The sequence below is a fragment of the Phyllobates terribilis genome, unplaced genomic scaffold, assembly GCF_046119375.1.
Source record: "Phyllobates terribilis strain yellow unplaced genomic scaffold, ASM4611937v1 Scaffold_9__5_contigs__length_417890890, whole genome shotgun sequence".
In the NCBI taxonomy this organism is placed as follows: domain Eukaryota; kingdom Metazoa; phylum Chordata; class Amphibia; order Anura; family Dendrobatidae; genus Phyllobates; species Phyllobates terribilis.
In genome coordinates, this window is record NW_027362769.1 from 282689047 (window position 1) to 282702877 (window position 13831).

The 13831-nt window shown below is 59.3% G+C and overlaps 1 protein-coding gene across 1 annotated transcript in view; it reads left to right on the plus strand.

Moving 5' to 3' along the window:
• Positions 1-293: 293 nt before the first annotated feature.
• The window catches only part of ASNSD1 (asparagine synthetase domain containing 1), a 43014-nt gene continuing 29476 nt past the window's right edge, over positions 294-13831 (plus strand). The window contains exon 1 of the mRNA XM_073647840.1: positions 294-696. The gene's annotated coding sequence lies outside the window, so the exon portion shown is untranslated. The remainder of the gene's footprint in view (positions 697-13831) is intronic.

A 13831-nucleotide genomic window follows, 5' to 3' on the forward strand; every position in this document is an offset into this window, starting at 1 on the left:
CTGTGCGGCCAGCCAGTCACTGTAATGCCCACAAACAACATGGCTGCGGCATTACAGTGACTGGCTGGCAATCCCTGCATGTTCATTGCTTCTGTAAAGAGTGCCAAACATGCAGGGCGGAGACCCGAGCTCCCGCCCGAGTAACCCGGAAATGCTCGGTGCTCGCCGAACATCCCGAGTAGTGAGGTGCTCGGACGAGTACCGAGCAGTGTTGAGCATGCTCGCTCAATACTAGTAAATTGTCATGATTCCATTATTGAGAAAGGTAATCCTGGTATGTGATCGACCAATAGGGGGCGAAATGACCCCAATGTCAGGCCCTCTTTAGTAGCGGCTCTGCTCTGTCGCAGCCTTATTACTGTCCGCACTTGTTAGCGCGCGAGGAAAACCAATGGAAGAAAGGGATTTACCAAAGGATGAAAAACATCAAAACATCGCATCAAACAAACAGACCCAACGTCGTGACGTCACTCCGGAAGAGAAGCGGCGGCCCGCACACATGTGACTAGTGGTGAGGAGGCTGTGCTGTGTCTGCCCAGCTCTGGTCGCAGCTGGCTTGCCCTCGTGTGGCCGTGTAGCGGAGGCGCCGGGACTGGTGACTGCTTCCGTTAGGTTGTCAGCATGTCAGAGTCCTATACCGGAGAGACGGACGGAGACCGGAGCTGGACGGAAGCGCAGAAGGAGTTCATAGCTAAGGTTAGGTGACTGCTGGTGCCGCCGTGCTCGGCAGTAAAGGCTTCCCAAGTGTACACGCAGGTGGCAGGGGATGTTTGGAGGTTACAGGACACGTGAAGGCATGTTGGAATACTGGGCTCTGTGTTCTGACCCAACCCAGTAATCCAGCAGCCTGTACTGTGCCGCAGCTTGTGCTAGCCTGCCATAGGGGTCCAGCGGCCTGTACTGTGCCGCAGCTTGTGCTAGCCTGCCATAGCGATCCAGCGGCCTGTACTGTGCCGCAGCTTGTGCTAGCCTGCCATAGGGATCTAGCAGCCTGTACTGTGCCGCAGCCTGTGCTAGCCTGCCATAGGGGTCCAGCGGCCTGTACTGTGCCGCAGCTTGTGCTAGCCTGCCATAGGGATCCAGCGGCCTGTACTGTGCCGCAGCTTGTGCTAGCCTGCCATAGGGGTCCAGCGGCCTGTACTGTGCCGCAGCTTGTGCTAGCCTGCCATAGGGATCTAGCAGCCTGTACTGTGCCGCAGCTTGTGCTAGCCTGCCATAGGGATCTAGCAGCCTGTACTGTGCCGCAGCTTGTGCTAGCCTGCCATAGGGATCTAGCAGCCTGTACTGTGCCGCAGCTTGTGCTAGCCTGCCATAGGGATCTAGCAGCCTGTACTGTGCCGCAGCTTGTGCTAGCCTGCCATAGGGATCTAGCGGCCTGTACTGTGCCGCAGCTTGTGCTAGCCTGCCATAGGGATCTAGCGGCCTGTACTGTGCCGCAGCTTGTGCTAGCCTGCCATAGGGGTCCAGCGGCCTGTACTGTGCCGCAGCTTGTGCTAGCCTGCCATAGGGATCCAGCAGCCTGTACTGTGCCGCAGCTTGTGCTAGCCTGCCATAGGGATCTAGCAGCCTGTACTGTGCCGCAGCTTGTGCTAGCCTGCCATAGGGATCCAGCGGCCTGTGCTAGCCTGCCATAGGGGTCCAGCAGCCTGTACTGTGCCGCAGCTTGTGTTAGCCTGCCATAGGGGTCCAGCAGCCTGTACTGTGCCGCAGCTTGTGCTAGCCTGCCATAGGGATCTAGCAGCCTGTACTGTGCCGCAGCTTGTGCTAGCCTGCCATAGGGATCTAGCAGCCTGTACTGTGCCGCAGCTTGTGCTAGCCTGCCATAGGGGTCCAGCAGCCTGTACTGTGCCACAGCTTGTGCTAGCCTGCCATAGGGATCCAGCGGCCTGTACTGTGCCACAGCTTGTGCTAGCCTGCCATAGGGATCCAGCGGCCTGTACTGTGCCGCAGCTTGTGCTAGCCTGCCATAGGGATCCAGCGGCCTGTACTGTGCCGCAGCTTGTGCTAGCCTGCCATAGGGGTCCAGCGGCCTGTACTGTGCCGCAGCTTGTGCTAGCCTGCCATAGGGATCCAGCGGCCTGTGCTAGCCTGCCATAGGGGTCCAGCAGCCTGTACTGTGCCGCAGCTTGTGTTAGCCTGCCATAGGGGTCCAGCAGCCTGTACTGTGCCGCAGCTTGTGCTAGCCTGCCATAGGGGTCCAGCAGCCTGTACTGTGCCACAGCTTGTGCTAGCCTGCCATAGGGATCCAGCGGCCTGTACTGTGCCACAGCTTGTGCTAGCCTGCCATAGGGATCCAGCGGCCTGTACTGTGCCGCAGCTTGTGCTAGCCTGCCATAGGGATCCAGCGGCCTGTACTGTGCCGCAGCTTGTGCTAGCCTGCCATAGGGGTCCAGCGGCCTGTACTGTGCCGCAGCTTGTGCTAGCCTGCCATAGGGGTCCAGCGGCCTGTACTGTGCCGCAGCTTGTGCTAGCCTGCCATAGGGGTCCAGCGGCCTGTACTGTGCCGCAGCTTGTGCTAGCCTGCCATAGGGATCCAGCGGCCTGTACTGTGCCGCAGCCTGTGCTAGCCTGCCATAGGGATCCAGTGGCCTGTACTGTGCCGCAGCCTGTGCTAGCCTGCCATAGGGATCCAGCGGCCTGTACTGTGCCGCAGCCTGTGCTAGCCTGCCATAGGGATCCAGCGGCCTGTACTGTGCCGCAGCCTGTGCTAGCCTGCCATAGGGATCCAGCGGCCTGTACTGTGCCACAGCCTGTGCTAGCCTGCCATAGGGATCCAGCGGCCTGTACTGTGCCGCAGCCTGTGCTAGCCTGCCATAGGGATCCAGCGGCCTGTACTGTGCCGCAGCCTGTGCTAGCCTGCCATAGGGATCCAGCGGCCTGTACTGTGCCGCAGCCTGTGCTAGCCTGCCATAGGGATCCAGCGGCCTGTACTGTGCCGCAGCCTGTGCTAGCCTGCCATAGGCATCCAGCGGCCTGTACTGTGCCGCAGCCTGTGCTAGCCTGCCATAGGCATCCAGCGGCCTGTACTGTGCTGCAAGCCTGTGCTAGCCTGCCATAGGCATCCAGCGGCCTGTACTGTGCTGCAAGCCTGTGCTAGCCTGCCATAGGCATCCAGCGGCCTGTACTGTGCCGCAGCCTGTGCTAGCCTGCCATAGGGATCCAGCGGCCTGTGCTAGCCTGCCATAGGGATCCAGCGGCCTGTGCTAGCCTGCCATAGGGATCCAGCGGCCTGTGCTAGCCTGCCATAGGGATCCAGCGGCCTGTGCTAGCCTGCCATAGGGATCCAGCGGCCTGTAGTGTGCTGCAAGCCTGTGCTAGCCTGCCATAGGCATCCAGCGGCCTGTACTGTGCTGCAAGCCTGTGCTAGCCTGCCATAGGCATCCAGCGGCCTGTACTGTGCCGCAGCCTGTGCTAGCCTGCCATAGGCATCCAGCGGCCTGTACTGTGCCGCAGCCTGTGCTAGCCTGCCATAGGCATCCAGCGGCCTGTACTGTGCCGCAGCCTGTGCTAGCCTGCCATAGGCATCCAGCGGCCTGTACTGTGCCGCAGCCTGTGCTAGCCTGCCATAGGGATCCAGCGGCCTGTGCTAGCCTGCCATAGGGATCCAGCGGCCTGTGCTAGCCTGCCATAGGGATCCAGCGGCCTGTGCTAGCCTGCCATAGGGATCCAGCGGCCTGTGCTAGCCTGCCATAGGGATCCAGCGGCCTGTGCTAGCCTGCCATAGGGATCCAGCGGCCTGTGCTAGCCTGCCATAGGGATCCAGCGGCCTGTGCTAGCCTGCCATAGGGATCCAGCGGCCAGTACTGTGCCGCAGCTTGTGCTAGCCTGCCATAGGGGTCCAGCGGCCTGTACTGTGCCGCAGCTTGTGCTAGCCTGCCATAGGGATCCAGCGGCCTGTACTGTGCCGCAGCTTGTGCTAGCCTGCCATAGGGATCCAGCGGCCTGTACTGTGCCGCAGCTTGTGCTAGCCTGCCATAGGGGTCCAGCGGCCTGTACTGTGCCGCAGCTTGTGCTAGCCTGCCATAGGGATCCAGCGGCCTGTACTGTGCCGCAGCTTGTGCTAGCCTGCCATAGGGATCCAGCGGCCTGTACTGTGCCGCAGCTTGTGCTAGCCTGCCATAGGGATCCAGCGGCCTGTACTGTGCCGCAGCTTGTGCTAGCCTGCCATAGGGATCCAGCGGCCTGTACTGTGCCGCAGCTTGTGCTAGCCTGCCATAGGGGTCCAGCGGCCTGTACTGTGCCGCAGCTTGTGCTAGCCTGCCATAGGGGTCCAGCGGCCTGTACTGTGCCGCAGCTTGTGCTAGCCTGCCATAGGGGTCCAGCGGCCTGTACTGTGCCGCAGCTTGTGCTAGCCTGCCATAGGGGTCCAGCGGCCTGTACTGTGCCGCAGCCTGTGCTAGCCTGCCATAGGGATCCAGCGGCCTGTACTGTGCCGCAGCCTGTGCTAGCCTGCCATAGGGATCCAGCGGCCTGTACTGTGCCGCAGCCTGTGCTAGCCTGCCATAGGGATCCAGCGGCCTGTACTGTGCCGCAGCCTGTGCTAGCCTGCCATAGGGATCCAGCGGCCTGTACTGTGCCGCAGCCTGTGCTAGCCTGCCATAGGGATCCAGCGGCCTGTACTGTGCCGCAGCCTGTGCTAGCCTGCCATAGGGATCCAGCGGCCTGTACTGTGCCGCAGCCTGTGCTAGCCTGCCATAGGGATCCAGCGGCCTGTACTGTGCCGCAGCCTGTGCTAGCCTGCCATAGGGATCCAGCGGCCTGTACTGTGCCGCAGCCTGTGCTAGCCTGCCATAGGGATCCAGCGGCCTGTACTGTGCCGCAGCCTGTGCTAGCCTGCCATAGGGATCCAGCGGCCTGTACTGTGCCGCAGCCTGTGCTAGCCTGCCATAGGGATCCAGCGGCCTGTACTGTGCCGCAGCCTGTGCTAGCCTGCCATAGGGATCCAGCGGCCTGTACTGTGCCGCAGCCTGTGCTAGCCTGCCATAGGGATCCAGCGGCCTGTACTGTGCCGCAGCCTGTGCTAGCCTGCCATAGGGATCCAGCGGCCTGTACTGTGCCGCAGCCTGTGCTAGCCTGCCATAGGGATCCAGCGGCCTGTACTGTGCCGCAGCCTGTGCTAGCCTGCCATAGGGATCCAGCGGCCTGTACTGTGCCGCAGCCTGTGCTAGCCTGCCATAGGGATCCAGCGGCCTGTACTGTGCCGCAGCCTGTGCTAGCCTGCCATAGGGATCCAGCGGCCTGTACTGTGCCGCAGCCTGTGCTAGCCTGCCATAGGGATCCAGCGGCCTGTACTGTGCCGCAGCCTGTGCTAGCCTGCCATAGGGATCCAGCGGCCTGTACTGTGCCGCAGCCTGTGCTAGCCTGCCATAGGGATCCAGCGGCCTGTACTGTGCCGCAGCCTGTGCTAGCCTGCCATAGGGATCCAGCGGCCTGTACTGTGCCGCAGCCTGTGCTAGCCTGCCATAGGGATCCAGCGGCCTGTACTGTGCCGCAGCCTGTGCTAGCCTGCCATAGGGATCCAGCGGCCTGTACTGTGCCGCAGCCTGTGCTAGCCTGCCATAGGGATCCAGCGGCCTGTACTGTGCCGCAGCCTGTGCTAGCCTGCCATAGGGATCCAGCGGCCTGTACTGTGCCGCAGCCTGTGCTAGCCTGCCATAGGCATCCAGCGGCCTGTACTGTGCCGCAGCCTGTGCTAGCCTGCCATAGGCATCCAGCGGCCTGTACTGTGCCGCAGCCTGTGCTAGCCTGCCATAGGCATCCAGCGGCCTGTACTGTGCTGCTAGCCTGCCATAGGCATCCAGCGGCCTGTACTGTGCCGCAGCCTGTGCTAGTCTGCCATAGGCATCCAGCGGCCTGTACTGTGCCGCAGCCTGTGCTAGCCTGCCATAGGCATCCAGCGGCCTGTGCTAGCCTGCCATAGGGATCCAGCGGCCTGTGCTAGCCTGCCATAGGGATCCAGCGGCCTGTACTGTGCCGCAGCCTGTGCTAGCCTGCTATAGGGATCCAGCGGCCAGTACTGTGCAGCAGCCTGTGCTAGCCTGCCATAGGGGTCTAGCGGCCTGTACTGTGCCGCAGCTTGTGCTAGCCTGCCATAGGGATCCAGCGGCCTGTACTGTGCCGCAGCTTGTGCTAGCCTGCCATAGGGATCCAGCGGCCTGTACTGTGCCGCAGCTTGTGCTAGCCTGCCATAGGGGTCCAGCGGCCTGTACTGTGCCGCAGCTTGTGCTAGCCTGCCATAGGGATCCAGCGGCCTGTACTGTGCCGCAGCTTGTGCTAGCCTGCCATAGGGATCTAGCGGCCTGTACTGTGCCGCAGCTTGTGCTAGCCTGCCATAGGGGTCCAGCGGCCTGTACTGTGCCGCAGCTTGTGCTAGCCTGCCATAGGGATCCAGCGGCCTGTACTGTGCCGCAGCTTGTGCTAGCCTGCCATAGGGATCCAGCGGCCTGTACTGTGCCGCAGCTTGTGCTAGCCTGCCATAGGGGTCCAGCGGCCTGTACTGTGCCGCAGCTTGTGCTAGCCTGCCATAGGGGTCCAGCGGCCTGTACTGTGCCGCAGCTTGTGCTAGCCTGCCATAGGGGTCCAGCGGCCTGTACTGTGCCGCAGCTTGTGCTAGCCTGCCATAGGGGTCCAGCGGCCTGTACTGTGCCGCAGCCTGTGCTAGCCTGCCATAGGGGTCCAGCGGCCTGTACTGTGCCGCAGCCTGTGCTAGCCTGCCATAGGGATCCAGCGGCCTGTACTGTGCCGCAGCCTGTGCTAGCCTGCCATAGGGATCCAGCGGCCTGTACTGTGCCGCAGCCTGTGCTAGCCTGCCATAGGGATCCAGCGGCCTGTACTGTGCCGCAGCCTGTGCTAGCCTGCCATAGGGATCCAGCGGCCTGTACTGTGCCGCAGCCTGTGCTAGCCTGCCATAGGGATCCAGCGGCCTGTACTGTGCCGCAGCCTGTGCTAGCCTGCCATAGGGATCCAGCGGCCTGTACTGTGCCGCAGCCTGTGCTAGCCTGCCATAGGGATCCAGCGGCCTGTACTGTGCCGCAGCCTGTGCTAGCCTGCCATAGGGATCCAGCGGCCTGTACTGTGCCGCAGCCTGTGCTAGCCTGCCATAGGGATCCAGCGGCCTGTACTGTGCCGCAGCCTGTGCTAGCCTGCCATAGGGATCCAGCGGCCTGTACTGTGCCGCAGCCTGTGCTAGCCTGCCATAGGGATCCAGCGGCCTGTACTGTGCCGCAGCCTGTGCTAGCCTGCCATAGGGATCCAGCGGCCTGTACTGTGCCGCAGCCTGTGCTAGCCTGCCATAGGGATCCAGCGGCCTGTACTGTGCCGCAGCCTGTGCTAGCCTGCCATAGGGATCCAGCGGCCTGTACTGTGCCGCAGCCTGTGCTAGCCTGCCATAGGGATCCAGCGGCCTGTACTGTGCCGCAGCCTGTGCTAGCCTGCCATAGGGATCCAGCGGCCTGTACTGTGCCGCAGCCTGTGCTAGCCTGCCATAGGGATCCAGCGGCCTGTACTGTGCCGCAGCCTGTGCTAGCCTGCCATAGGGATCCAGCGGCCTGTACTGTGCCGCAGCCTGTGCTAGCCTGCCATAGGGATCCAGCGGCCTGTACTGTGCCGCAGCCTGTGCTAGCCTGCCATAGGGATCCAGCGGCCTGTGCTGTGCCGCAGCCTGTGCTAGCCTGCCATAGGCATCCAGCGGCCTGTACTGTGCCGCAGCCTGTGCTAGCCTGCCATAGGCATCCAGCGGCCTGTACTGTGCCGCAGCCTGTGCTAGCCTGCCATAGGCATCCAGCGGCCTGTACTGTGCTGCAAGCCTGTGCTAGCCTGCCATAGGCATCCAGCGGCCTGTACTGTGCCGCAGCCTGTGCTAGGCTGCCATAGGCATCCAGCGGCCTGTACTGTGCCGCAGCCTGTGCTAGCCTGCCATAGGCATCCAGCGGCCTGTACTGTGCCGCAGCCTGTGCTAGCCTGCCATAGGCATCCAGCGGCCTGTACTGTGCCGCAGCCTGTGCTAGCCTGCCATAGACATCCAGCGGCCTGTACTGTGCCGCAGCCTGTGCTAGCCTGCCATAGGGATCCAGCGGCCTGTGCTAGCCTGCCATAGGGATCCAGCGGCCTGTACTGTGCTGCAAGCCTGTGCTAGCCTGCCATAGGCATCCAGCGGCCTGTACTGTGCCGCAGCCTGTGCTAGGCTGCCATAGGCATCCAGCGGCCTGTACTGTGCCGCAGCCTGTGCTAGCCTGCCATAGGCATCCAGCGGCCTGTACTGTGCCGCAGCCTGTGCTAGCCTGCCATAGGCATCCAGCGGCCTGTACTGTGCCGCAGCCTGTGCTAGCCTGCCATAGACATCCAGCGGCCTGTACTGTGCCGCAGCCTGTGCTAGCCTGCCATAGGGATCCAGCGGCCTGTGCTAGCCTGCCATAGGGATCCAGCGGCCTGTGCTAGCCTGCCATAGGGATCCAGCGGCCTGTGCTAGCCTGCCATAGGGATCCAGCGGCCTGTGCTAGCCTGCCATAGGGATCCAGCGGCCAGTACTGTGCAGCAGCTTGTGCTAGCCTGCCATAGGGATCCAGCGGCCTGTACTGTGCCGCAGCTTGTGCTAGCCTGCCATAGGGATCCAGCGGCCTGTACTGTGCCGCAGCTTGTGCTAGGCTGCCATAGGGATCCAGCGGCCTGTACTGTGCCGCAGCTTGTGCTAGGCTGCCATAGGGATCCAGCGGCCTGTACTGTGCCGCAGCTTGTGCTAGCCTGCCATAGGGATCCAGCGGCCTGTACTGTGCCGCAGCTTGTGCTAGCCTGCCATAGGGATCCAGCGGCCTGTACTGTGCCGCAGCTTGTGCTAGCCTGCCATAGGGATCCAGCGGCCTGTACTGTGCCGCAGCTTGTGCTAGCCTGCCATAGGGATCCAGCGGCCTGTACTGTGCCGCAGCTTGTGCTAGCCTGCCATAGGGATCCAGCGGCCTGTACTGTGCCGCAGCTTGTGCTAGCCTGCCATAGGGATCCAGCGGCCTGTACTGTGCCGCAGCTTGTGCTAGCCTGCCATAGGGATCCAGCGGCCTGTACTGTGCCGCAGCTTGTGCTAGCCTGCCATAGGGATCCAGCGGCCTGTACTGTGCCGCAGCTTGTGCTAGCCTGCCATAGGGATCCAGCGGCCTGTACTGTGCCGCAGCTTGTGCTAGCCTGCCATAGGGATCCAGCGGCCTGTACTGTGCCGCAGCTTGTGCTAGCCTGCCATAGGGATCCAGCGGCCTGTACTGTGCCGCAGCTTGTGCTTGCCTGCCATAGGGATCCAGCGGCCTGTACTGTGCCGCAGCTTGTGCTAGCCTGCCATAGGGATCCAGCGGCCTGTACTGTGCCGCAGCTTGTGCTCGCCTGCCATAGGCATCCAGCGGCCTGTACTGTGCCGCAGCCTGTGCTAGCCTGCCATAGGGATCCAGCGGCCTGTGCTAGCCTGCCATAGGGATCCAGCGGCCTGTACTGTGCCGCAGCCTGTGCTAGCCTGCCATAGGGATCCAGCGGCCAGTACTGTGCAGCAGCTTGTGCTAGCCTGCCATAGGGATCCAGCGGCCTGTACTGTGCCGCAGCTTGTGCTAGCCTGCCATAGGGATCCAGCGGCCTGTACTGTGCCGCAGCTTGTGCTAGCCTGCCATAGGGATCCAGCGGCCTGTACTGTGCCGCAGCTTGTGCTAGCCTGCCATAGGGATCCAGCGGCCTGTGCTAGCCTGCCATAGGGATCCAGCGGCCTGTACTGTGCCGCAGCTTGTGCTAGCCTGCCATAGGGATCCAGCGGCCTGTACTGTGCCGCAGCTTGTGCTAGCCTGCCATAGGGATCCAGCGGCCTGTACTGTGCCGCAGCTTGTGCTAGCCTGCTATAGGGATCCAGCGGCCTGTACTGTGCCGCAGCTTGTGCTAGCCTGCTATAGGGATCCAGCGGCCTGTACTGTGCCGCAGCTTGTGCTAGCCTGCCATAGGGATCCAGCGGCCTGTACTGTGCCGCAGCTTGTGCTAGCCTGCCATAGGGATCCAGCGGCCTGTGCTAGCCTGCCATAGGGATCCAGCGGCCTGTACTGTGCCGCAGCTTGTGCTAGCCTGCCATAGGGATCCAGCGGCCTGTACTGTGCCGCAGCTTGTGCTAGCCTGCCATAGGGATCCAGCGGCCTGTGCTAGCCTGCCATAGGGATCCAGCGGCCTGTGCTAGCCTGCCATAGGGATCCAGCGGCCTGTACTGTGCCGCAGCTTGTGCTAGCCTGCCATAGGGATCCAGCGGCCTGTACTGTGCCGCAGCTTGTGCTAGCCTGCCATAGGGATCCAGCGGCCTGTACTGTGCCGCAGCTTGTGCTAGCCTGCCATAGGGATCCAGCGGCCTGTACTGTGCCGCAGCTTGTGCTAGCCTGCCATAGGGATCCAGCGGCCTGTACTGTGCCGCAGCTTGTGCTAGCCTGCCATAGGGATCCAGCGGCCTGTACTGTGCCGCAGCTTGTGCTAGCCTGCCATAGGGATCCAGCGGCCTGTACTGTGCCGCAGCTTGTGCTAGCCTGCCATAGGGATCCAGCGGCCTGTACTGTGCCGCAGCTTGTGCTAGCCTGCCATAGGGATCCAGCGGCCTGTGCTAGCCTGCCATAGGGATCCAGCGGCCTGTGCTAGCCTGCCATAGGGATCCAGCGGCCTGTACTGTGCCGCAGCTTGTGCTAGCCTGCCATAGGGATCCAGCGGCCTGTACTGTGCCGCAGCTTGTGCTAGCCTGCCATAGGGATCCAGCGGCCTGTACTGTGCCGCAGCTTGTGCTAGCCTGCCATAGGGATCCAGCGGCCTGTACTGTGCCGCAGCTTGTGCTAGCCTGCCATAGGGATCCAGCGGCCTGTACTGTGCCGCAGCTTGTGCTAGCCTGCCATAGGGATCCAGCGGCCTGTACTGTGCCGCAGCTTGTGCTAGCCTGCCATAGGGATCCAGCGGCCTGTACTGTGCCGCAGCTTGTGCTAGCCTGCCATAGGGATCCAGCGGCCTGTGCTAGCCTGCCATAGGGATCCAGCGGCCTGTGCTAGCCTGCCATAGGGATCCAGCGGCCTGTGCTAGCCTGCCATAGGGATCCAGCGGCCTGTGCTAGCCTGCCATAGGGATCCAGCGGCCTGTACTGTGCCGCAGCTTGTGCTAGCCTGCCATAGGGATCCAGCGGCCTGTACTGTGCCGCAGCTTGTGCTAGCCTGCCATAGGGATCCAGCGGCCTGTACTGTGCCGCAGCTTGTGCTAGCCTGCCATAGGGATCCAGCGGCCTGTACTGTGCCGCAGCTTGTGCTAGCCTGCCATAGGGATCCAGCGGCCTGTACTGTGCCGCAGCTTGTGCTAGCCTGCCATAGGGATCCAGCGGCCTGTACTGTGCCGCAGCTTGTGCTAGCCTGCCATAGGGATCCAGCGGCCTGTACTGTGCCGCAGCTTGTGCTAGCCTGCCATAGGGATCCAGCGGCCTGTACTGTGCCGCAGCTTGTGCTAGCCTGCCATAGGGATCTAGCGGCCTGTACTGTGCCGCAGCTTGTGCTAGCCTGCCATAGGGATCCAGCGGCCTGTACTGTGCCGCAGCTTGTGCTAGCCTGCCATAGGGATCCAGCGGCCTGTACTGTGCCGCAGCTTGTGCTAGCCTGCCATATGGATCCAGCCATAGCTTCCATTGCTTGGTACATTGTTCACACACAGTTTTCGCAGCAATCAACATGTTCTTTAAAAGTGTAAATGGAAACTGTTCCAAGAAATTTTGAGAAGGGTATTTCTGTTCCTGAATTGTTTTTTTTCTAAAAACCCCTCATAATCTACACAGTGAATTTCCCATAGACGTGAATGCTTGTGGAGCAGATCTGTTCTCACCGTGCTCTAAACTGTCTGAGCAGAGGCTTGGCATAAGGTTATATGGCACAGCTGTGACGCAGTAATAAATGATAACCACACTTGGTTAGCGGCATAAGCAGACATGGTGGTGACAGGTTTGTTAGGCTGTGTGCCCACTATGCGTTTTTCAAGCGTTTTTGTCGTGGAATTTCCGCAGCGAAAAAGCTTAAAAAATGCTTGGTAATATGTGCCCCATGGTCCCCAGTGATAATCTGCATGTGCACATGCTGCAGAAATTTCCGCTGCTTATTATCATTGCGGTAAAATATGCAGCATGTCCATTAATTTTGCGGACACGCAGCGTAATTCCCGCCATTGACTTGCATTGAATCGCATAATATCCACATGACTACATGTGCACATGCAGATATTAAGCAATTCAATGTGCGGATGATACCCAGGTTTGGAGAAGAGGAGACTCTCTTCCAGATCCGGGTACCATGGTACCTGTTAAAAAAATAATTTAAAATAAAAAATAAATACTTACCGTCCGATGTCCCCCGATCTCCTGTACGATGCGTCCTGGCTCCACGGCGTCTCGCGATGGTCTAAAAGGACCTTTCATGACGTCATTTAGTCATGTGACAGGTCACGCGACCGCTGACGTCGGCTAAAATGACTAAATGACGCCAGGGAAGGTCCTTTTACACCACCGCGAGCCATACAACGGATCAGATGCATCGTACAGGAGACCGGGGGCCATCGATAGGTGAGTATAATGTTTATATTTTACCATTTTTATTCTTTTTAACTATTACTTGGTCACACTATATAAATCCGTGCCGGTTGCATGGATTTATATAGTGTGACCAAGTTGTCAAGCACTTTTCCAAGTGATGCTAAAATCGCTTGGAAAGGTCTTGACAACCCGCATGCGGAAATGCATGCAAAAACGCTTGACAAACTCTTCTACATGTAAAATCCGCATGCGTTTTTCCTGCCAGGGAGATGCGGAAAAAATCTGCAGCATTTCTGCATCGTGGGCACTTAGCCTTACGATCTCCAGAATCCCACAGACAGTGATGCAGTGAGGGTCCAGCACCTCCTCTCCACTCACCATGGGGCTGCAGCCCCTTGTCAAGGTTTCTAGGGACCCATTAGTTTGCCCCCAATAACCTACAGATAAGATAATATGCCAATCACATGGTAATGACCCTGCTAAACAGCATATAATCCTAAAAACTGTCAAAGCCATGCTTGTTTAACCCCTTCCCGCTGTTGGCTGCAACCGAACATGCTGATGAGGTGTTAGTTACGGGATCAGGACATAGCTAATGTGGATGGGGTGGAGCAGCACAGATGTCCCCAAACCATTCTCAGCAGGACCCGCTTGTGATATACAATGCTCACGATTTTTTATTCATAGAAAACTAATAAAAATAATAAATTACAAAAATGTGTTTATTTTTATTTATTTTACTCATAGCGCCATTAATTCCACAGCTCTTTACAGACATTATCAGCACTATCCCCATTAGGGCTTACAATCTAGATTCCCTATCGGTATGTCTTTAGAGTGTGGGAGGAAACCCACACACACAGGGAGAACATACAAACTCCTTGCAGATGTTGTCCTAGGTGGAATTTTAACCCAGGACGAAAAAAATAAATAAAAATATTTGTGAGTCCTCCCCTATAATCAAACCCACAACCCTTAACATTACAGGCAGGAGGTAAACCAATTGACCAACAAGATCTGGTGATGCAATGAGAATTTTGTTTACTTCATATATTGCAGGCTCTGACTCCACAGGTAGATTGTACTGATACATTTTACACAGCAGAATATTTCTATATTCTAGAGGGAGAAACAGTTTTTTTTTTCTTCCTATAAAATGACAAAAAAATAATGAAAAACACTTAAAATGTAATTTTTAATGCGTTTGGTGTCCCTGTAATCGTAGCGATCCACACAACAATCAAATTATTTACGGGGTTTGGTGAATGACAGAAAAAAATTGCA